The following is a 24,853-nucleotide window of genomic DNA, read 5'->3' as shown; positions in this document are numbered from 1 at the left end:
TTCTCATAGAAATAGAGAATAAGCAAATATAGAAGATGTAAGTATTTCCCATCCTTGATGAGGTGGAACTTTCTTATGTTGTGGGTGGGAATGTCTTGGCCCACGAGTGTGGTGGAAGCAGAGACAATCGATGATTTGAAAAGGAAATTGGATGGATACTTGAAGGAAAGAAACTTGCAGGAGGAAAGGGATTGAGCTGGTGAGTGGAACTGACTAGATTGCTCCGGGGAGAGCCAGCATGGACGTGATAGGCCAAACGACCACCTTCTATGCTGTAAATGACTCTGTGTTGTTTCTCAAATTCAATCCACTGGTGCTTGGTAAATAATTTCAAAGTAAATTGTGCAACTGGAAAATCAGAACCAAGGCAAGGGACGCATAAGGAAGCAAAATTGCTGTAACCCGGGATTGAACCAGGAACCTTTAGATCTTCAGTTTAACACTCTCCCAACTGAGCTATTTTAGCCCTACATTAACAGTGGCTTGTTGTCCTTGTTTTGGAAGAAAATACATACATTCAAGTTTTCCAAAAAATTAAAGAACACAACATGTGAGTAATATTCCCCATTGCTTTCTCAGTACTGATGGATTGTGAAGCGGGAGACAGCCAGAAGTGCCACTGAGCCGCACAGACCCCGAGCTGAGAATGAAATGAGATCAAATTCAATCTTTCATAGTGAGATGCTGCTGAGAGGTAAGAGTCCTGAATCAAAGCGAGACTTGCTCATTTCAAACACTCCCTGTACTCTCTGCTCATGAAGCCTTAAAAAAGGGAAAAACAGAATGGCACTCAAACTCACAACCCTGCCATTAAAAGTCTCATATTCGACTGACAGAACTGTCACTTCTACTCGGTCTCTTATTGGATGGATGCAACTCCAACGCAGGGATGGCATTCAAATCCTCCCATGGGTCCACATGTCAGACTGAGTTCCATGTTGTAGACTCAAGCAAAGGAAATCTGCTCACTTCCAAAACTATCAGCGAATTGAAGCTGATTACAATCAACATCATCAGAGGTCAGAACTACCTGGTGAAAGAAGACACCCTGAAGAAGGATCCACAATTATTCAAAGGCATCGACAAAGTGAAAAACAAGAAAATCGATGAGTCAATGCAAGCCAAACAACAGAAACACTGAAGAATTCCATTCCATTCCAGTCCAGATGTTTTTGGAGTCAGGTCACAATTCCAGCAACAACTTTATATTCCCACTTGGCTATCTGTACATTTAGTTAATTACAATTTTGTCGACAAGCTCTTTGAATCCAGTTGTCTTGTCCTCAAGCCAGCTCCGTATGGAAGTCAATTCCACCTTCTGCAAGGCTGAAACCAGTAGATAACCTTAATCTAAAAATGCCAGCAGACCAGGGCTCGTCCGGGACTTGAACCCAGGATTTCTCGCATGTTAATTAACCATACTCCCTAAGCGAGGATCATACCCCTAGACCAACGAGCCACTGACAGGTCAGGTTTTATTAGCTGCTGTGGAATTTCACTGGAACCCCCCAGCCAATCATCCATTTTTTTTCAGATCAAAGCAACATCCTGCAAATGCTGAAATAAAAACAGAAAGTGCTGGAAATGTTCAGCAGCTCTGGCAGCATCTGTGCTGTGAGAAACACAGTTAACGTTTCAGGGCACTCACCTTTTCTTTCAGCCATCCTTTCAGACTGCTTCTGTCCATCCAATCTCACTTTCTATTCTATCCACATTCTAACCATTCACTACGTTACTACATTTTTCATGAATTCCTCATTTCTTTTATTAATGACAATTTTGTATTTCTGGCCTTTGCTTCAGACACCACTACAAGTGGAATCATGTCTCCATCTACCCAATCAAACCACTTCGCTGTATCCTCACATTGCAATGTTTCTTTAACCCTGACAGACTGTGGAGTTTCTGCTGCTTGATTGCAGTTCTTGCTTCCCGCCAGTAGATGTCACCTCACTCCAATACAGTGAAGTTTACAAATCTGAGAGAGACACAACAGGAAATAATTGTTCACATTATAGTGAATGTGTGGGATTTAGAAATACTAGGAGTTGAGACGAGTTATTATTGCACTCTGCTATTACATCTTTTATAATGGACTCCAGCATTTTCCCCACGACTGATGTCAGGCTTCTTTTGGGCCCCCTTATCTCGAGAGACAATGGATACGCGCCTGGAGGTGGTCAGTGGTTTGTGAAGCAGCGCCTGGAGTGGCTATAAAGGCCAATTCTGGAGTGACAGGCTCTTCCACAGGTGCTGCAGAGAAATTTGTTTGTCGGGGCTGTTGCACAGTTGGCTCTCCCCTTGCGCCTCTGTCTTTTTTCCTGCCAACTACTAAGTCTCTTCGACTCGCCACAATTTAGCCCTGTCTTTATGGCTGCCCGCCAGCTCTGGCGAATGCTGGCAACTGACTCCCACGACTTGTGATCAATGTCACACGATTTCATGTCGCGTTTGCAGACGTCTTTATAGCGGAGACATGGACGGCTGGTGGGTCTGATACCAGTGGCGAGCTCGCTGTACAATGTGTCTTTGGGGATCCTGCCATCTTCCATGCGGCTCACATGGCCAAGCCATCTCAAGCGCCGCTGACTCAGTAGTGTGTATAAGCTGGGGGTGTTGGCCGCTTCAAGGACTTCTGTGTTGGAGATATAGTCCTGCCACCTGATGCCAAGTATTCTCCGAAGGCAGCGAAGATGGAATGAATTGAGACGTCGCTCTTGGCTGGCATACCTTGTCCAGGCCTCGCTAACCGGTATATAATTCGCTGTTTTCTTTCTGCCTCTTTTTTTAAATAGCGGAGTTACATTAACTACCGTCCAATCCATTGGAACTGTTCCAGAGTCGATAGAAGTTTGAAAAAAGACCAGAAATGCATCTGCTATTTCAAGGGCCACTTGCTTAAGTACTCTGGGATGTAGATTATCAGGCCCTGGGGATTTATCGGCCTTCAATCCCATCAATTTCCCAAACATTTCCTACTAATACTGATTTCATACAGTTCCTCCTTCTCACTAGACCCTATGTTCCCCAACATTTCTGGGAGATAATTTGTATCCTCCTTTGTGAAGACAGATCCAAAGTATGTATTTAATTGGTCTGCCATTTCTTTGTTCCCCATTATAAATTCCCCCGTTTCTGACTGTAAGGGGCCCACATTTGTCTTCACTAATCTTTTTCTCTACACATATCTATAGAAGCTTTTACAGTCAGTTTTTATGTTCTCTGCTAGCTTACTCTCATACTCTATTTCCCCCTTCTTAATCAATCCTTTTGTCCTCCTCTGCTAAATTCCAAACTGCTCACAGTCTTCAGGTTTGCTGCTTGTTCTGGCCATTTTATATTTCTCCTCCTTGGATCTAATACTTTCCTTAATTTCTTTTGTAAGCCACAGTTGAGCCACCCTTCCTGTTTTACTTTTGCACAGACAGGAATGAACAATTGTTGTAATTCATCCATGCGCTCTTTAAATGCTAGCCATTGCCTATCCACTGTCAACCCTTTAAGTAACGTTCCCCAATCTATCATAGCCAACTCCCGCCTCATACCTTCATAGTTTTCTTTGTTTAGATTCAGAACCCGAGTCTCGGAATCAACTCTCTCACTCTCCATCTTAATGAAGAATTTTATCATATTATGGGCGCACTTCCCCAAGGGACCCCACACAACAAGATTGTTAACTAATCCTTTCTCATTACACAATACCCAGTCCAGGATGGCCTGTTCTCTAGAGGTGTTATACACCTCTATCAATTCTCCACTCAATCTCCTTTGAGAAAGGCAGAATAATCCTAGCTTTTCCAACCTAACCTTGTAACTAAAATCCCCCATCCCTGGATCCATTCTGGTAAATCGCCTCTGCGTCCTCTCAAGGACCCTCAAATTCTTTCTAAAGTCTGCTGAGCAGAACTGGAAGCAACACTCCAATTGGGGCCTAACCAGAGTTTTATAATGGTTCAGCATAACTTCCCTGCTTTTGTACTCAATGCCTCTACTTATAAAGCCCAAGATCCCATATGCTTTGCGAACCACTCTCGCAATATGACTTGCCTCCTTCAAAGATTGATGCACATGAACCCCAAGTCCCTCTATTCCAGTATACTCTTTAGAACTGTGCCATTAAGTATATATTGCCTCTCCCTATTCCTTATGCCAAAATACATCACCTCACACTTGTCACTATTAAATTCCATCTGCCACCTGTCTGCCCATTCTGCTAGCCTATCACTGTCCTGTTGCAGGCAGTTCATATCATCTTCACTGTTTGCCGCTCCTCCAGGTTTGGTGTCATCGGCATATTTTGAGATTCTACTCTGTATTCCAAGATCCAAGTCAATTACCTTGAGCAAAAAAAGCAGTGGTTCTAGCACTGACCCATGGGGAAAACCACTGTCGACTATCCTCCAGTCTGACAAAGAACCATTTAATAAGACTCGCTGTTTTCTGTCCTTCAACCAATTTTCTATCCAATTGGACACTGACCCTCCTATACCACGAACCTCAATTTTGTTAACCGCCCTTTTATGTGGTACCTTGTCAAACGCTACCTTAAAATCCATATAAACAACATCCACTGCATTCCCTTCATCAACCTGCTCTGTTAGTTCATCAGAAAATGCAGTTAGATTAGTCAAGCATGAACTCCCATTTATAAATCCATGCTCACTCTCCTTAATTAACTCGAACCTCTCCAAGTGACTGTTGATTTTTTACCCTGATTATTCTTTCCAAAACCTTACCCACCGCTGCTGTTAATCTAACTAGCCTGTAGTTACCCGGACTGTCCTTACACCCTTTCTTGAATAAGGGTGTCGCATTTGCCACTGTTTAATCCTCTGGCACCTCCCCCGTATCCAGGGAAGATTGGAAGATTATAGCAAGCCCTTCCATTATCTGCATCCGCATTTCCTTTCGCAACCTGGGATGTGAGCCATCCGGACCAGGTGATTTATCTTCCCTGAGCACAGCCAGCCTTTTCAGTACCTCCCTCTCTCAATTTGGACCCTCTCCATTGACTCTACTCTCTTCACATCGACTGATATTTTGTCAAATTCCACTTCCTTAGTGATCACTGATACAATGTACTCATTAAGTAGATTAACATTGCCCTGCACCTCTAAGCTTATATTTTCCTTTTTGTCCCTCATAGGCCCGACTCAACCTCTTACTACCCACTTATCATTTTCATGCTGCTCGAAGATTTTTGGGTTTCCTTTCATGTTGACTGTCAGTCTATTCTCATGGAAAGAGAGAATAAGCAAATATAGATGATCTAAGTATTTCCCATACTTGATGAGGTGGAATTTTTTATGCTGTGGGTAGTAATGTCTTGGCCCACGAGTGTGGTGGAAGCAGAGACAATCAATGATTTGAAAAGGAAATTAGATGGATACTTGAAGGAAAGAAACTTGCAGGAGGAAAGGGACCGAGCTGGTGAGTGGAACTGACTAGATTGCTCCGGGGAGAGCCAGCATGGACGTGATAGGCCAAACGACCACCTTCTGTGCTGTAAATGACTCTGTGTTGTTTCTCAAATTCAATCCACTGGTGCTTGGTAAATAATTTCAAAGTAAATTGTGCAACCGGAAAATCAGAACCAAGGCAAGGGACGCATCAGGAAGCAAAATTGCTGAAACCCGGGACCTTTAGATCTTCAGTCTAACGCTCTCCCAACTGAGCTATTTCAGCCCTACATTAACAGTGGCTTGGTGTCCTTGTTTTGGAAGAAAATACATACATTCAAGTTTTCCAAAAAATTAAAGAACACAACATGTGAGTAATATTCCCCATTGCTTTCTCAGTACTGATGGATTGTGAAGCGGGAGACAGCCAGAAGTGCCACTGAGCCGCACAGACCCCGAGCTGAGAATGAAATGAGATCAAATTCAATCTTTCATAGTGAGATGCTGCTGAGAGGTAAGAGTCCTGAATCAAAGCGAGACTTGCTCATTTCAAACACTCCCTGTACTCTCTGCTCATGAAGCCTTAAAAAAGGGAAAAACAGAATGGCACTCAAACTCACAACCCTGCCATTAAAAGTGTCATATTCGACTGACAGAACTGTCACTTCTACTCAGTCTCTTATTGGATGGATGCAACTCCAACGCAGGGGTGGCATTCAAATCCTCCCATGGGTCCACATGTCAGACTCAGTTCCATGTTGTAAACTCAAGCAAAGGAAATCTGCTCACTTCCAAAACTATCAGCGAATTGAAGCTGATTACAATCAACATCATCAGAGGTCAGAACTACCTGGTGAAAGAAGACACCCTGAAGAAGGATCCACAATTATTCAAAGGCATCGACAAAGTGAAAAACAAGAAAATCGATGAGTCAATGCAAGCCAAACAACAGAAACACTGAAGAATTCCATTCCATTCCAGTCCAGAACCCAGTCCTGTTGTTTTTGGAGTCAGGTCACAATTACAGCAACAACTTTATATTCCCACTTGGCTATCTGTACATTTAGTTAATTGCAATTTTGTCGACAAGCTCTTTGAATCCAGTTGTCTGGTCCTCAAGCCAGCTCCGTATGGAAGTCAATTCCACCTTCTGCAAGGCTGAAACCAATAGATAACCTTAATCTAAAAATGCCAGCAGACAGGGCTCGTCCGGGACTTGAACCCGGGATCTCTCGCATGTTAATTAACCATACTCCCAAAGTGAGAATCATACCCCTAAACCAACGAGCCACTGACAAGTCATGCTTTATTAGCTGCTGTGGAATTTCACTGGAACACCCCAGCCAATCATCCATTTTTTTTCAGATCAAAGCAACATCCTGCAAATGCTGAAATAAAAACAGAAAGTGCTGGAAATGTTCAGCAGCTCTGGCAGCATCTGTGCTGTGAGAAACACAGTTAACGTTTCAGGGCACTCACCTTTTGTTTCAGCCATCCTTTCAGACTGCTTCTGTCCATCCAATCTCACTTTCTATTCTATCCACATTCTAACCATTCACTACGTTACTACATTTTTCATGAATTCCTCATTTCTTTTATTAATGACAATTTTGTATTTCTGGCCTTTGCTTCAGACACCACCACAAGTGGAATCATGTCTCCATCTACCCAATCAAACCACTTCGCTGTCTCCTCACATTGCAATGTTTCTTTAACCCTGACAGACTGTGGAGTTTCTGCTGCTTCATTGCAGTTCTTGCTTCCCGCCAGTAGATGTCACCTCACTCCAATACAGTGAAGTTTACAAATCTGAGAGAGACACAACAGGAAATAATTGTTCACATTATAGTGAATGTGTGGGATTTAGAAATACTAGGAGTGGAGACGAGTTATTATTGCACTCTGCTATTACATCTTTTATAATGGACTCCAGCATTTTCCCCACGACTGATGTCAGGCTAACCGGTATATAATTCGCTGTTTTCTTTCTGCCTCTTTTTTTAAATAGTGGAGTTACATTAACTACCGTCCAATCCATTTGAACTGTTCCAGAGTCTACAGAATTTTGAAAAAAGACCAGAAATGCATCTGCTATTTCAAGGGCCACTTCCTTTGGTACTCTGGGATGCAGATTATCAGGCCTTGGGGATTTATCGGCCTTCAATCCCATCAATTTCCCAAACATTCCCTACTAATACTGATTTCATACAGTTCCTCCTTCTCACTAGACCCTATGTTCCCCAACATTTCTGGGAGATAATTTGTATCCTCCTTTGTGAAGACAGATCCAAAGTATGTATTTAATTGGTCTGCCATTTCTTTGTTCCCCATTATAAATTCCCCCGTTTCTGACTGTAAGGGGCCCACATTTGTCTTCACTAATCTTTTTCTCTACACATATCTATAGAAGCTTTTACAGTCAGTTTTTATGTTCTCTGCTAGCTTACTCTCATACTCTATTTCCCCCTTCTTAATCAATCCTTTTGTCCTCCTCTGCTAAATTCCAAACTGCTCACAATCTTCAGGTTTGCTGCTTGTTCTGGCCATTTTATATTTCTCCTCCTTGGATCTAATACTTTCCTTAATTTCTTTTGTAAGCCACAGTTGAGCCACCCTTCCTGTTTTACTTTTGCACAGACAGGAATGAACAATTGTTGTAATTCATCCATGCGCTCTTTAAATGCTAGCCATTGCCTATCCACTGTCAACCCTTTAAGTAACGTTCCCCAATCTATCATAGCCAACTCCCGCCTCATACCTTCATAGTTTTCTTTGTTTAGATTCAGGACCCGAGTCTCGGAATCAACTCTCTCACTCTCCATCTTAATGAAGAATTTTATCATATTATGGGCGCACTTCCCCAAGGGACCCCACACAACAAGATTGTTAACTAATCCTTTCTCATTACACAATACCCAGTCCAGGATGGCCTGTTCTCTAGAGGTGTTATACACCTCTATCAATTCTCCACTCAATCTCCTTTGAGAAAGGCAGAATAATCCTAGCTTTTCCAACCTAACCTTGTAACTAAAATCCCCCATCCCTGGATCCATTCTGGTAAATCGCCTCTGCGTCCTCTCAAGGACCCTCACATTCTTTCTAAAGTCTGCTGAGCAGAACTGGAAGCAACACTCCAATTGGGGCCTAACCAGAGTTTTATAATGGTTCAGCATAACTTCCCTGCTTTTGTACTCAATGCCTCTGTTTATAAAGCCCAAGATCCCATATGCTTTGCGAACCACTCTCGCAATATGACTTGCCTCCTTCAAAGATTGATGCACATGAACCCCAAGTCCCTCTATTCCAGAACACTCTTTAGAACTGTGCCATTAAGTATATATTGCCTCTCCCTATTCCTTATGCCAAAATACATCACCTCACACTTGTCACTATTAAATTCCATCTGCCACCTGTCTGCCCATTCTGCTAGCCTATCACTGTCCTGTTGCAGGCAGTTCATATCATCCTCACTGTTTGCCACTCCTCCAAGTTTGTTGTCATCGGGATATTTTGAGATTCTACTCTGTATTCCAAGATCCAAGTCACTTACCTTTAGCAAAAAAAGCAGTGGTTCTAGCACTGACCCTTGGGGAACACCACTGTCGACTATCCTCCAATCTGACAAAGAACCATTTAATAAGACTCGCTGTTTTCTGTCCTTAAACCAATTTTCTATCCAATTGGACACTGACCCTCCTATACCACGAACCTCAATTTTGTTAACCGCCCTTTTATGTGGTACCTTGTCAAACGCTTCCTTAAAATCCATATAAACAACATCCACTGCATTCCCTTCATCAACCTGCTCTGTTAGTTCATCAAAAAATGCAGTTAGATTAGTCAAGCATGAACTCCCATTTATAAATCCATGCTCACTCTCCTTAATTAACTCGAACCTCTCCAAGTGACTGTTGATTTTTTACCCTGATTATTCTTTCTAAAACCTTACCCACCGCTGCTGTTAATCTAACTAGCCTGTAGTTACCCGGACTGTCCTTACACCCTTTCTTGAATAAGGGTGTCGCATTTGCCACTGTTTAATCCTCTGGCACCTCCCCCGTATCCAGGGAAGATTGGAAGATTATAGCGAGCCCTTCCGTTATCTGCATCCGCATTTCCTTTCGCAACCTGGGATGTGAGCCATCCGGACCAGGTGATTTATCTTCCCTAAGCACAGCCAGCCTTTTTAGTACCTCCCTCTCCTAATTTGTACTCTCTCCATTGACTCTACTCTCTTCACATCGACTGATATTTTGTCAAATTCCACTTCCTCAGTGATCACTGATGCAAAGTACTCATTAAGTAGATTAACATTGCCCTGCACCTCTAAGCTTATATTATCCTTTTTGTCCCTAATAGGCCCGACTCAACCTCTTACTACCCACTTATCATTTACATGCTGCTCGAAGATTTTTGGGTTTCCTTTCATGTTGACTGCCAGTCTATTCTCATAGAAATAGAGAATAAGCAAATATAGAAGATGTAAGTATTTCCCATCCTTGATGAGGTGGAATTTTTTATGTTGTGGGTGGTAATGTCTTGGCCCACGAGTGTGGTGGAAGCAGAGACAATCAATGATTTGAAAAGGAAATTGGATGGATACTTGAAGGAAAGAAACTTGCAGGAGGAAAGGGATCGAGCTGGTGAGTGGAACTGACTAGATTGCTCCGGGGAGAGCCAGCATGGACGTGATAGGCCAAATGACCACCTTCTATGTTGTAAATGACTCTGTGTTGTTTCTCAAATTCAATCCACTGGTGCTTGGGAAATAATCTCAAAGTAAATTGTGCAACTGGAAAATCAGAACCAAGGCAAGGGACGCATAAGGAAGCAAAACTGCTGAAACCCGGGATTGAACCAGGGACCTTTAGATCTTCAGTCTAACGCTTTCCCAACTGAGCTATTTCAGCCCTACAATAACAGCGGTTTGGTGTCCTTGTTTTGGAAGAAAATACATACATTCAAGTTTTCCAAAAAATTAAAGAACACAACACGTGAGTAATATTCCCCATTGCTTTCTCAGTACTGATGGATTGTGAAGCGGGAGACAGCCAGAAGTGCCACTGAGCCGCACAGACCCCGAGCTGAGAATGAAATGAGATCAAATTCAATCTTTCATCGTGAGATGCTGCTGAGAGGTAAGAGTCCTGAATCAAAGCGAGACTTGCTCATTTCAAACACTCCCTGTACTCTCTGCTCATGAAGCCTTAAAAAAGGGAAAAACAGAATGGCACTCAAACTCACAACCCTGCCATTAAAAGTCTCATATTCGACTGACAGAACTGTCACTTCTACTCGGTCTCTTATTGGATGGATGCAACTCCAACGCAGGGATGGCATTCAAATCCTCCCATGGGTCCACATGTCAGACTGAGTTCCATGTTGTAGACTCAAGCAAAGGAAATCTGCTCACTTCCAAAACTATCAGCGAATTGAAGCTGATTACAATCAACATCATCAGAGGTCAGAACTACCTGGTGAAAGAAGACACCCTGAAGAAGGATCCACAATTATTCAAAGGCATCGACAAAGTGAAAAACAAGAAAATCGATGAGTCAATGCAAGCCAAACAACAGAAACACTGAAGAATTCCATTCCATTCCAGTCCAGAACCCAGTCCTGTTGTTTTTGGAGTCAGGTCACAATTACAGCAACAACTTTATATTCCCACTTGGCTATCTGTACATTTAGTTAATTGCAATTTTGTCGACAAGCTCTTTGAATCCAGTTGTCTGGTCCTCAAGCCAGCTCCGTATGGAAGTCAATTCCACCTTCTGCAAGGCTGAAACCAATAGATAATCTTAATCTAAAAATGCCAGCAGACCAGGGCTCGTTCAGGACTTGAACCCGGGATCTCTCGCATGTTAATTAACTATTCTCCCTAAGCGAGAATCATACCCCAAGACCAACAAGCCACTGACAAGTCAGGCTTTATTAGCTGCTGTGGAATTTCACTGGAACCCCCCAGCCAATCATCCATTTTTTTTCAGATCAAAGCAACATCCTGCAAATGCTGAAATAAAAACAGAAAGTGCTGGAAATGTTCAGCAGCTCTGGCAGCATCTGTGCTGTGAGAAACACAGTTAACGTTTCAGGGCACTCACCTTTTGTTTCAGCCATCCTTTCAGACTGCTTCTGTCCATCCAATCTCACTTTCTATTCTATCCACATTCTAACCATTCACTACGTTACTACATTTTTCATGAATTCCTCATTTCTTTTATTAATGACAATTTTGTATTTCTGGCCTTTGCTTCAGACACCACCACAAGTGGAATCATGTCTCCATCTACCCAATCAAACCACTTCGCTCTCTCCTCACATTGCAATGTTTCTTTAACCCTGACAGACTGTGGAGTTTCTGCTGCTTCATTGCAGTTCTTGCTTCCCGCCAGTAAAATGTCACCTCTCTCCAATACAGTGAAGTTTACAAATCTGAGAGAGACACAACAGGAAATAATTGTTCACATTATAGTGAATATGTGGGATTTAGAAATACTAGGAGTGGAGACGAGTTATTATTGCACTCTGCTATTACATCTTTTATAATGGACTCCAGCATTTTCCCCACGACTGATGTCAGGCTAACCGGTATATAATTCGCTGTTTTCTTTCTGCCTCTTTTTTTAAATAGTGGAGTTACATTAACTACCGTCCAATCCATTTGAACTGTTCCAGAGTCTACAGAATTTTGAAAAAAGACCAGAAATGCATCTGCTATTTCAAGGGCCACTTCCTTAAGTACTCTGGGATGCAGATTATCAGGCCTTGGGGATTTATCGGCCTTCAATCCCATCAATTTCCCAAACATTCCCTACTAATACTGATTTCATACAGTTCCTGCTTCTCATTAGACCCTATGGTCCCCAACATTTCTGGGAGATAATTTGTATCCTCCTTTGTGAAGACAGATCCAAAGTATGTATTTAATTGGTCTGCCATTTCTTTGTTCCCCATTATAAATTCCCCCGTTTCTGACTGTAAGGGGCCCACATTTGTCTTCACTAATCTTTTTCTCTACACATATCTATAGAAGCTTTTACAGTCAGTTTTTATGTTCTCTGCTAGCTTACTCTCATACTCTATTTCCCCCTTCTTAATCAATCCTTTTGTCCTCCTCTGCTAAATTCCAAACTGCTCACAATCTTCAGGTTTGCTGCTTGTTCTGGCCATTTTATATTTCTCCTCCTTGGATCTAATACTTTCCTTAATTTCTTTTGTAAGCCACAGTTGAGCCACCCTTCCTGTTTTACTTTTGCACAGACAGGAATGAACAATTGTTGTAATTCATCCATGCGCTCTTTAAATGCTAGCCATTGCCTATCCACTGTCAACCCTTTAAGTAACGTTCCCCAATCTATCATAGCCAACTCCCGCCTCATACCTTCATAGTTTTCTTTGTTTAGATTCAGGACCCGAGTCTCGGAATCAACTCTCTCACTCTCCATCTTAATGAAGAATTTTATCATATTATGGGCGCACTTCCCCAAGGGACCCCACACAACAAGATTGTTAACTAATCCTTTCTCATTACACAATACCCAGTCCAGGATGGCCTGTTCTCTAGAGGTGTTATACACCTCTATCAATTCTCCACTCAATCTCCTTTGAGAAAGGCAGAATAATCCTAGCTTTTCCAACCTAACCTTGTAACTAAAATCCCCCATCCCTGGATCCATTCTGGTAAATCGCCTCTGCGTCCTCTCAAGGACCCTCACATTCTTTCTAAAGTCTGCTGAGCGGAACTGGAAGCAACACTCCAATTGGGGCCTAACCAGAGTTTTATAATGGTTCAGCATAACTTCCCTGCTTTTGTACTCAATGCCTCTGTTTATAAAGCCCAAGATCCCATATGCTTTGCGAACCACTCTCGCAATATGACTTGCCTCCTTCAAAGATTGATGCACATGAACCCCAAGTCCCTCTATTCCAGAACACTCTTTAGAACTGTGCCATTAAGTATATATTGCCTCTCCCTATTCCTTATGCCAAAATACATCACCTCACACTTGTCACTATTAAATTCCATCTGCCACCTGTCTGCCCATTCTGCTAGCCTATCACTGTCCTGTTGCAGGCAGTTCATATCATCTTCACTGTTTGCCGCTCCTCCAGGTTTGGTGTCATCGGCATATTTTGAGATTCTACTCTGTATTCCAAGATCCAAGTCACTTACCTTGAGCAAAAAAAACAGTGGTTCTAGCACTGACCCTTGGGGAACACCACTGTCGACTATCCTCCAGTCTGACAAAGAACCATTTAATAAGACTCGCTGTTTTCTGTCCTTAAACCAATTTTCTATCCAATTGGACACTGACCCTCCGATACCACGAACCTCAATTTTGTTAACCACCCTTTTATGTGGTACCTTGTCAAACGCTTCCTTAAAATCCATATAAACAACATCCACTGCATTCCCTTCATCAACCTGCTCTGTTAGTTCATCAAAAAATGCAGTTAGATTAGTCAAGCATGAACTCCCATTTATAAATCCATGCTCACTCTCCTTAATTAACTCGAACCTCTCCAAGTGACTGTTGATTTTTTACCCTGATTATTCTTTTTAAAACCTTACCCACCGCTGCTGTTAATCTAACTAGCCTGTAGTTACCCGGACTGTCCTTACACCCTTTCTTGAATAAGGGTGTCGCATTTGCCACTGTTTAATCCTCTGGCACCTCCCCCGTATCCAGGGAAGATTGGAAGATTATAGCAAGCCCTTCCGTTATCTGCATCCGCATTTCCTTTCGCAACCTGGGATGTGAGCCATCCGGACCAGGTGATTTATCTTCCCTAAGCACAGCCAGCCTTTTTAGTACCTCCCTCTCCTAATTTGTACCCTCTCCATTGACTCTACTTTCTTCACTTCGGCTGATATTTTGTCAAATTCCACTTCCTCAGTGATCACTGATGCAAAGTACTCATTAAGTAGATTAACATTGCCCTGCACCTCTAAGCTTATATTATCCTTTTTGTCCCTAATAGGCCCGACTCAACCTCTTACTACTCACTTATCATTTACATGCTGCTCGAAGATTTTTGGGTTTCCTTTCATGTTGACTGCCAGTCTATTCTCATAGAAATAGAGAATAAGCAAATATAGAAGATGTAAGTATTTCCCATCCTTGATGAGGTGGAATTTTTTATGTTGTGGGTGGTAATGTCTTGGCCCACGAGTGAGGTGGAAGCAGAGACAATCAATGATTTGAAAAGGAAATTGGATGGATACTTGAAGGAAAGAAACTTGCAGGAGGAAAGGGATCGAGCTGGTGAGTGGAACTGACTAGATTGCTCCGGGGAGAGCCAGCACGGACGTGATAGGCCAAATGACCACCTTCTATGTTGTAAATGACTCTGTGTTGTTTCTCAAATTCAATCCACTGGTGTTTGGGAAATAATCTCAAAGTAAATTGTGCAACTGGAAAATCAGAACCAAGGCAAGGGACGCATAAGGAAGCAAAATTGCTGAAACCCGAGATTGAACCAGGGACCTTTCGATCTTCAGTCTAACGCTCTCCCAACTGAGCTATTTCAGCCCTACATTAACAACGGTTTGGTGTCCTTGTTTTGGAAGAAAATACATACATTCAAGTTTTCCAAAAAATTAAAGAACACAACATGTGAGTAATATTCCCCATTGCTTTCTCAGTACTGATGGATTGTGAAGCGGGAGACAGCCAGAAGAGCCACTGAGCCGCACAGACCCCGAGCTGAGAATGAAATGAGATCAAATTCAATCTTTCATCGTGAGATGCTGCTGAGAGGTAAGAGTCCTGAATCAAAGCGAGACTTGCTCATTTCAAACACTCCCTGTACTCTCTGTTCATGAAGCCTTAAAAAAGGGAAAAACAGAATGGCACTCAAACTCACAACCCTGCCATTAAAAGTCTCATATTCGACTGACAGAACTGTCACTTCTACTCGGTCTCTTATTGGATGGATGCAACTCCAACGCAGGGATGGCATTCAAATCCTCCCATGGGTCCACATGTCAGACTGAGTTCCATGTTGTAGACTCAAGCAAACGAAATCTGCTCACTTCCAAAACTATCAGCGAATTGAAGCTGATTACAATCAACATCATCAGAGGTCAGAACTACCTGGTGAAAGAAGACACCCTGAAGAAGGATCCACAATTATTCAAAGGCATCGACAAAGTGAAAAACAAGAAAATCGATGAGTCAATGCAAGCCAAACAACAGAAACACTGAAGAATTACATTCCATTCCAGTCCTGTTGTTTTTGGAGTCAGGTCACATTTCAAGCAACAAATTTATATTCCCACTTGGCTATCTGTACATTTAGTTAATTACAATTTTGTCAACAAGCTCTTTGAATCCAGTTGTCTGGTCCTCAAGCCAGCTCCGTATGGAAGTCAATTCCACCTTCTGCAAGGCTGAAACCAATTGATAACCTTAATCTAAAAATGCCAGCAGACCAGGGCTCGTCCGGGACTTGAACCCAGGATCTCTCACATGTTAATTAACCATACTCCCAAAGCGAGAACCATACCCCTAGACCAACAAGCCACTGACAAGTCAGGCTTTATTAGCTGCTGTGGAATTTCACTGGAACACCCCAGCCAATCATCTATTTTTTTTCAGATCAAAGCAACATCCTGCAAATGCTGAAATAAAAACAGAAAGTGCTGGAAATGTTCAGCAGCTCTGGCAGCATCTGTGCTGTGAGAAACACAGTTAACGTTTCAGGGCACTCACCTTTTGTTTCAGCCATCCTTTCAGACTGCTTCTGTCCATCCAATCTCACTTTCTATTCTATCCACATTCTAACCATTCACTACGTTGCTACATTTTTCTTGAATTCCTCATTTCTTTTATTAATGACAATTTTGTATTTCTGGCCTTTGCTTCAGACACCACCACAAGTGGAATCATGTCTCCATCTACCCAATCAAACCACTTCGCTGTATCCTCACATTGCAATGTTTCTTTAACCCTGACAGACTGTGGAGTTTCTGCTGCTTGCTTGCAGTTCTTGCTTCCCGCCAGTAGATGTCACCTCACTCCAATACAGTGAAGTTTACAAATCTGAGAGAGACACAACAGGAAATAATTGTTCACATTATAGTGAATGTGTGGGATTTAGAAATACTCGGAGTGGAGACGAGTTATTATTGCACTCTGCTATTACATCTTTTATAATGGACTCCAGCATTTTCCCCACGACTGATGTCAGGCTAACCGGTATATAATTCGCTGTTTTCTTTCTGCCTCTTTTTTTAAAAAGTGGAGTTACATTAACTACCGTCCAATCCATTGGAACTGTTCCAGAGTCGATAGAATTTTGAAAAAAGACCAGAAATGCATCTGCTATTTCAAGGGCCACTTCCTTAAGTACTCTGGGATGTAGATTATCAGGCCCTGGGGATTTATCGGCCTTCAATCCCATCAATTTCCCAAACATTCCCTGCTAATACTGATTTCATACAGTTCCTCCTTCTCACTAGACCCTATGTTCCCCAACATTTCTGGGAGATAATTTGTATCCTCCTTTGTGAAGACAGATCCAAAGTATGTATTTAATTGGTCTGCCATTTCTTTGTTCCCCATTATAAATTCCCCCGTTTCTGACTGTAAGGGGCCCACATTTGTCTTCACTAATCTTTTTCTCTACACATATCTATAGAAGCTTTTACAGTCAGTTTTTATGTTCTCTGCTAGCTTACTCTCATACTCTATTTCCCCCTTCTTAATCAATCCTTTTGTCCTCCTCTGCTAAATTCCAAACTGCTCACAATCTTCAGGTTTGCTGCTTGTTCTGGCCATTTTATATTTCTCCTCCTTGGATCTAATACTTTCCTTAATTTCTTTTGTAAGCCACAGTTGAGCCACCCTTCCTGTTTTACTTTTGCACAGACAGGAATGAACAATTGTTGTAATTCATCCATGCGCTCTTTAAATGCTAGCCATTGCCTATCCACTGTCAACCCTTTAAGTAACGTTCCCCAATCTATCATAGCCAACTCCCGCCTCATACCTTCATAGTTTTCTTTGTTTAGATTCAGGACCCGAGTCTCGGAATCAACTCTCTCACTCTCCATCTTAATGAAGAATTTTATCATATTATGGGCGCACTTCCCCAAGGTACCCCACACAACAAGATTGTTAACTAATCCTTTCTCATTACACAATACCCAGTCCAGGATGGCCTGTTCTCTAGAGGTGTTATACACCTCTATCAATTCTCCACTCAATCTCCTTTGAGAAAGGCAGAATAATCCTAGCTTTTCCAACCTAACCTTGTAACTAAAATCCCCCATCCCTGGATCCATTCTGGTAAATCGCCTCTGCGTCCTCTCAAGGACCCTCACATTCTTTCTAAAGTCTGCTGAGCAGAACTGGAAGCAACACTCCAATTGGGGCCTAACCAGAGTTTTATAATGGTTCAGCATAACTTCCCTGCTTTTGTACTCAATGCCTCTACTTATAAAGCCCAAGATCCCATATGCTTTGCGAACCACTCTCGCAATATGACTTGCCTCCTTCAAAGATTGATGCACATGAACCCCAAGTCCCTCTATTCCAGTATACTCTTTAGAACTGTGCCATTAAGTATATATTGCCTCTCCCTATTCCTTATGCCAAAATACATCACCTCACACTTGTCACTATTAAATTCCATCTGCCATCTGTCTGCCCATTCTGCTAGCCTATCACTGTCCTGTTGCAGGCAGTTCATATCATCTTCACTGTTTGCCGCTCCTCCAGGTTTGGTGTCATCGGCATATTTTGAGATTCTACTCTGTATTCCAAGATCCAAGTCACTTACCTTGAGCAAAAAAAAACAGTGGTTCTAGCACTGACCCTTGGGGAACACCACTGTCGACTATCCTCCAGTCTGACAAAGAACCATTTAATAAGACTCGCTGTTTTCTGTCCTTAAACCAATTTTCTATCCAATTGGACACTGACCCTCCTATACCACGAACCTCAATTTTGTTAACCGCCCTTTTATGTGGTACCTTGTCAAACGCTTCCTTAAAATCCATATAAACAACATCCACTGCATTCCCTTCATCAACCTGCTCTGTTAGTTCATCAAAAAATGCAGTTAGATTAGTCAAGCATGAACTCCCATTTATAAATCCATGCTCACTCTCCTTAATTAACTCGAACCTCTCCAAGTGACTGTTGATTTTTTACCCTGATTATTCTTTTTAAAACCTTACCCACCGCTGCTGTTAATCTAACTAGCCTGTAGTTACCCGGACTGTCCTTACACCCTTTCTTGAATAAGGGTGTCGCATTTGCCACTGTTTAATCCTCTGGCACCTCCCCCGTATCCAGGGAAGATTGGAAGATTATAGCAAGCCCTTCCGTTATCTGCATCCGCATTTCCTTTCGCAACCTGGGATGTGAGCCATCCGGACCAGGTGATTTATCTTCCCTAAGCACAGCCAGCCTTTTTAGTACCTCCCTCTCCTAATTTGTACCCTCTCCATTGACTCTACTTTCTTCACTTCGACTGATATTTTGTCAAATTCCACTTCCTCAGTGATCACTGATGCAAAGTACTCATTAAGTAGATTAACATTGCCCTGCACCTCTAAGCTTATATTATCCTTTTTGTCCCTAATAGGCCCGACTCAACCTCTTACTACTCACTTATCATTTACATGCTGCTCGAAGATTTTTGGGTTTCCTTTCATGTTGACTGCCAGTCTATTCTCATAGAAATAGAGAATAAGCAAATATAGAAGATGTAAGTATTTCCCATCCTTGATGAGGTGGAATTTTTTATGTTGTGGGTGGTAATGTCTTGGCCCACGAGTGTGGTGGAAGCAGAGACAATCAATGATTTGAAAAGGAAATTGGATGGATACTTGAAGGAAAGAAACTTGCAGGAGGAAAGGGATCGAGCTGGTGAGTGGAACTGACTAGATTGCTCCGGGGAGAGCCAGCACGGACGTGATAGGCCAAATGACCACCTTCTATGTTGTAAATGACTCTGTGTTGTTTCTCAAATTCAATCCACTGGTGTTTGGGAAATAATCTCAAAGTAAATTGTGCAACTGGAAAATCAGAACCAAGGCAAGGGACGCATAAGGAAGCAAAATTGCTGAAACCCGGGATTGAACCAGGGACCTTTCGATCTTCAGTCTAACGCTCTCCCAACTGAGCTATTTCAGCCCTACATTAACAACACTTTGGTGTCCTTGTTTTGGAAGAAAATACATACATTCAAGTTTTCCAAAAAATTAAAGAACACAACATGTGAGTAATATTCCCCATTGCTTTCTCAGTACTGATGGATTGTGAAGCGGGAGACAGCCAGAAGAGCCACTGAGCCGCACAGACCCCGAGCTGAGAATGAAATGAGATCAAATTCAATCTTTCATCGTGAGATGCTGCTGAGAGGTAAGAGTCCTGAATCAAAGCGAGACTTGCTCATTTCAAACACTCCCTGTACTCTCTGCTCATGAAGCCTTAAAAAAGGGAAAAACAGAATGGCACTCAAACTCACAACCCTGCCATTAAAAGTCTCATATTCGACTGACAGAACTGTCACTTCTACTCGGTCTCTTATTGGATGGATGCAACTCCAACGCAGGGATGGCATTCAAATCCTCCCATGGGTCCACATGTCAGACTGAGTTCCATGTTGTAGACTCAAGCAAACGAAATCTGCTCACTTCCAAAACTATCAGCGAATTGAAGCTGATTACAATCAACATCATCGGAGGTCAGAACTACCTGGTGAAAGAAGACACCCTGAAGAAGGATCCACAATTATTCAAAGGCATCGACAAAGTGAAAAACAAGAAAATCGATGAGTCAATGCAAGCCAAACAACAGAAACACTGAAGAATTACATTCCATTCCAGTCCTGTTGTTTTTGGAGTCAGGTCACAATTACAGCAACAACTTTCTATTCCCACTTGGCTATCTGTACATTTAGTTAATTACAATTTTGTCGACAAGCTCTTTGAATCCAGTTGTCTGGTCCTCAAGCCAGCTCCGTATGGAAGTCAATTCCACCTTCTGCAAGGCTGAAACCAATAGATAACCTTAATCTAAAAATGCCAGCAGACCAGGGCTCGTCTGGGACTTGAACCCGGGATCTCTCACATGTTAATTAACCATACTCCCAAAGCGAGAATCATACCCCTAGACCAACGAGCCACTGACAAGTCAGGCTTTATTAGCTGCTGTGGAATTTCACTGGAACACCCCAGCCAATCATCCATTTTTTTTCAGATCAAAGCAACATCCTGCAAATGCTGAAATAAAAACAGAAAGTGCTGGAAATGTTCAGCAGCTCTGGCAGCATCTGTGCTGTGAGAAACACAGTTAACGTTTCAGGGCACTCACCTTTTGTTTCAGCCATCCTTTCAGACTGCTTCTGTCCATCCAATCTCACTTTCTATTCTATCCACATTCTAACCATTCACTACGTTGCTACATTTTTCATGAATTCCTCATTTCTTTTATTAATGACAATTTTGTATTTCTGGCCTTTGCTTCAGACACCACCACAAGTGGAATCATGTCTCCATCTACCCAATCAAACCACTTCGCTGTATCCTCACATTGCAATGTTTCTTTAACCCTGACAGACTGTGGAGTTTCTGCTGCTTGCTTGCAGTTCTTGCTTCCCGCCAGTAGATGTCACCTCACTCCAATACAGTGAAGTTTACAAATCTGAGAGAGACACAACAGGAAATAATTGTTCACATTATAGTGAATGTGTGGGATTTAGAAATACTCGGAGTGGAGACGAGTTATTATTGCACTCTGCTATTACATCTTTTATAATGGACTCCAGCATTTTCCCCACGACTGATGTCAGGCTAACCGGTATATAATTCGCTGTTTTCTTTCTGCCTCTTTTTTTAAAAAGTGGAGTTACATTAACTACCGTCCAATCCATTGGAACTGTTCCAGAGTCGATAGAATTTTGAAAAAAGACCAGAAATGCATCTGCTATTTCAAGGGCCACTTCCTTAAGTACTCTGGGATGTAGATTATCAGGCCCTGGGGATTTATCGGCCTTCAATCCCATCAATTTCCCAAACATTCCCTGCTAATACTGATTTCATACAGTTCCCCCTTCTCACTAGACCCTATGTTCCCCAACATTTCTGGGAGATAATTTGTATCCTCCTTTGTGAAGACAGATCCAAAGTATGTATTTAATTGGTCTGCCATTTCTTTGTTCCCCATTATAAATTCCCCCGTTTCTGACTGTAAGGGGCCCACATTTGTCTTCACTAATCTTTTTCTCTACACATATCTATAGAAGCTTTTACAGTCAGTTTTTATGTTCTCTGCTAGCTTACTGTCATACTCTATTTCCCCCTTCTTAATCAATCCTTTTGTCCTCCTCTGCTAAATTCCAAACTGCTCACAATCTTCAGGTTTGCTGCTTGTTCTGGCCATTTTATATTTCTCCTCCTTGGATCTAATACTTCCCTTAATTTCTTTTGTAAGCCACAGTTGAGCCACCCTTCCTGTTTTACTTTTGCACAGACAGGAATGAACAATTGTTGTAATTCATCCATGCGCTCTTTAAATGCTAGCCATTGCCTATCCACTGTCAACCCTTTAAGTAACGTTCCCCAATCTATCATAGCCAACTCCCGCCTCATACCTTCATAGTTTTCTTTGTTTAGATTCAGGACCCGAGTCTCGGAATCAACTCTCTCACTCTCCATCTTAATGAAGAATTTTATCATATTATGGGCGCACTTCCCCAAGGGACCCCACACAACAAGATTGTTAACTAATCCTTTCTCATTACACAATACCCAGTCCAGGATGGCCTGTTCTCTAGAGGTGTTATACACCTCTATCAATTCTCCACTCAATCTCCTTTGAGAAAGGCAGAATAATCCTAGCTTTTCCAACCTAACCTTGTAACTAAAATCCCCCATCCCTGGATCCATTCTGGTAAATTGCCTCTGCGTCCTCTCAAGGACCCTCACATTCTTTCTAAAGTCTGCTGAGCAGAACTGGAAGCAACACTCCAATTGGGGCCTAACCAGAGTTTTATAATGGTTCAGCATAACTTCCCTGCTTTTGTCCTCAATGCCTCTGTTTATAAAGCCCAAGATCCCATATGCTTTGCGAACCACTCTCGCAATATGACTTGCCTCCTTCAAAGATTGATGCACATGAACCCCAAGTCCCTCTATTCCAGAACACTCTTTAGAACTGTGCCATTAAGTATATATTGCCTCTCCCTATTCCTTATGCCAAAATACATCACCTCACACTTGTCACTATTAAATTCCATCTGCCACCTGTCTGCCCATTCTGCTAGCCTATCACTGTCCTGTTGCAGGCAGTTCATATCATCTTCACTGTTTGCCGCTCCTCCAGGTTTGGTGTCATCGGCATATTTTGAGATTCTGCTCTGTATTCCAAGATCCAAGTCACTTACCTTGAGCAAAAAAAACAGTGGTTCCAGCACTGACCCTTGGGGAACACCACTGTCGACTATCCTCCAGTCTGACAAAGAACCATTTAATAAGACTCGCTGTTTTCTGTCCTTAAACCAATTTTCTATCCAATTGGACACTGACCCTCCTATACCACGAACCTCAATTTTGTTAACCGCCCTTTTATGTGGTACCTTGTCAAACGCTTCCTTAAAATCCATATAAACAACATCCACTGCATTCCCTTCATCAACCTGCTCTGTTAGTTCATCAAAAAATGCAGTTAGATTAGTCAAGCATGAACTCCCATTTATAAATCCATGCTCACTCTCCTTAATTAACTCGAACCTCTCCAAGTGACTGTTGATTTTTTACCCTGATTATTCTTTTTAAAACCTTACCCACCGCTGCTGTTAATCTAACTAGCCTGTAGTTACCCGGACTGTCCTTACACCCTTTCTTGAATAAGGGTGTCGCATTTGCCACTGTTTAATCCTCTGGCACCTCCCCCGTATCCAGGGAAGATTGGAAGATTATAGCAAGCCCTTCCGTTATCTGCATCCGCATTTCCTTTCGCAACCTGGGATGTGAGCCACCAGGTGATTTATCTTCCCTAAGCACAGCCAGCCTTTTTAGTACCTCCCTCTCTCAATTTGTACCCTCTCCATTGACTCTACTCTCTTCACATCGACTGATATTTTGTCAAATTCCACTTCCTTAGTGATCACTGATGCAAAGTACTCATTAAGTAGATTAACATTGCCCTGCACCTCTAAGCTTATATTATCCTTTTTGTCCCTCATAGGCCCGACTCAACCTCTTACTACCCACTTAACATTTACATGCTGCTCAAAGACTTTTGGGTTTCCTTTCATGTTGACTGTCAGTCCATTCTCATAGAAAGAGAGAATAAGCAAATATAGATGATATAAGTATTTCCCATCCTTGATGAGGTGGAATTTTTTATGTTGTGGGTAGTAATGTCTTGGCCCACGAGTGTGGTGGAAGCAGAGATAATCAATGATTTGAAAAGGAAATTAGATGGATACTTGAAGGAAAGAAACTTGCAGGAGGAAAGGGACCGAGCTGGTGAGTGGAACTGACTAGATTGCTCCGGGGAGAGCCAGCATGGACGTGATAGGCCAAACGACCACCTTCTGTGCTGTAAATGACTCTGTGTTGTTTCTCAAATTCAATCCACTGGTGCTTGGTAAATAATTTCAAAGTAAATTGTGCAACTGGAAAATCAGAACCAAGGCAAGGGACGCATAAGGAAGCGAAATTGCTGAAACCCGGGATTGAACCAGGGACCTTTAAATCTTCAGTTTAACGCTCTCCCAACTGAGCTATTTCAGCCCGACATTAACAGTGGCTTAGTGTCCTTGTTTTGGAAGAAAATACATACATTCAAGTTTTCCAAAAAATTAAGGAACACAACATGTGAGTAATATTCCCCATTGCTTTCTCAGTACTGATAGATTGTGAAGCGGGAGACAGCCAGAAGTGCCACTGAGCCGCACAGACCCCGAGCTGAGAATGAAATGAGATCAAATTCAATCTTTCATAGTGAGATGCTGCTGAGAGGTAAGAGTCCTGAATCAAAGCGAGACTTGCTCATTTCAAACACTCCCTGTACTCTCTGCTCATGAAGCCTTAAAAAAGGGAAAAACAGAATGGCACTCAAACTCACAACCCTGCCATTAAAAGTGTCATATTCGACTGACAGAACTGTCACTTCTACTCGGTCTCTTATTGGATGGATGCAACTCCAACGCAGGGATGGCATTCAAATCCTCCCATGGGTCCACATGTCAGACTGAGTTCCATGTTGTAGACTCAAGCAAAGGAAATCTGCTCACTTCCAAAACTATCAGCGAATTGAAGCTGATTACAATCAACATCATCAGAGGTCAGAAATACCTGGTGAAAGAAGACACCCTGAAGAAGGATCCACAATTATTCAAAGGCATCGACAAAGTGAAAAACAAGAAAATCGATGAGTCAATGCAAGCCAAACAACAGAAACACTGAAGAATTCCATTCCATTCCAGTC

At 42.2% G+C, this 24,853-nt stretch overlaps 3 non-coding genes across 3 annotated transcripts; all 3 read right to left on the bottom strand.

The window, feature by feature from the left end:
• Positions 1-10,236: 10,236 nt before the first annotated feature.
• On the bottom strand, positions 10,237-10,309 carry trnaf-gaa (transfer RNA phenylalanine (anticodon GAA)). Its single transcript has one exon. It is a non-coding gene; the product is annotated as a tRNA-Phe (tRNA).
• A 9,167-nt stretch (positions 10,310-19,476) lies between these two features.
• Positions 19,477-19,549, bottom strand: trnaf-gaa (transfer RNA phenylalanine (anticodon GAA)). Its single transcript has one exon. It is a non-coding gene; the product is annotated as a tRNA-Phe (tRNA).
• Positions 19,550-24,083: 4,534 nt separating this feature from the next.
• Positions 24,084-24,156, bottom strand: trnaf-gaa (transfer RNA phenylalanine (anticodon GAA)). The gene has a single exon. It is a non-coding gene; the product is annotated as a tRNA-Phe (tRNA).
• Positions 24,157-24,853: the final 697 nt, after the last annotated feature.

This window comes from Heterodontus francisci, chromosome 35, assembly GCF_036365525.1.
Source record: "Heterodontus francisci isolate sHetFra1 chromosome 35, sHetFra1.hap1, whole genome shotgun sequence".
NCBI lineage: Eukaryota > Metazoa > Chordata > Chondrichthyes > Heterodontiformes > Heterodontidae > Heterodontus > Heterodontus francisci.
Note: the sequence above shows the minus strand (reverse complement) of the source record. Positions and strands in the feature narration are given on the sequence as shown.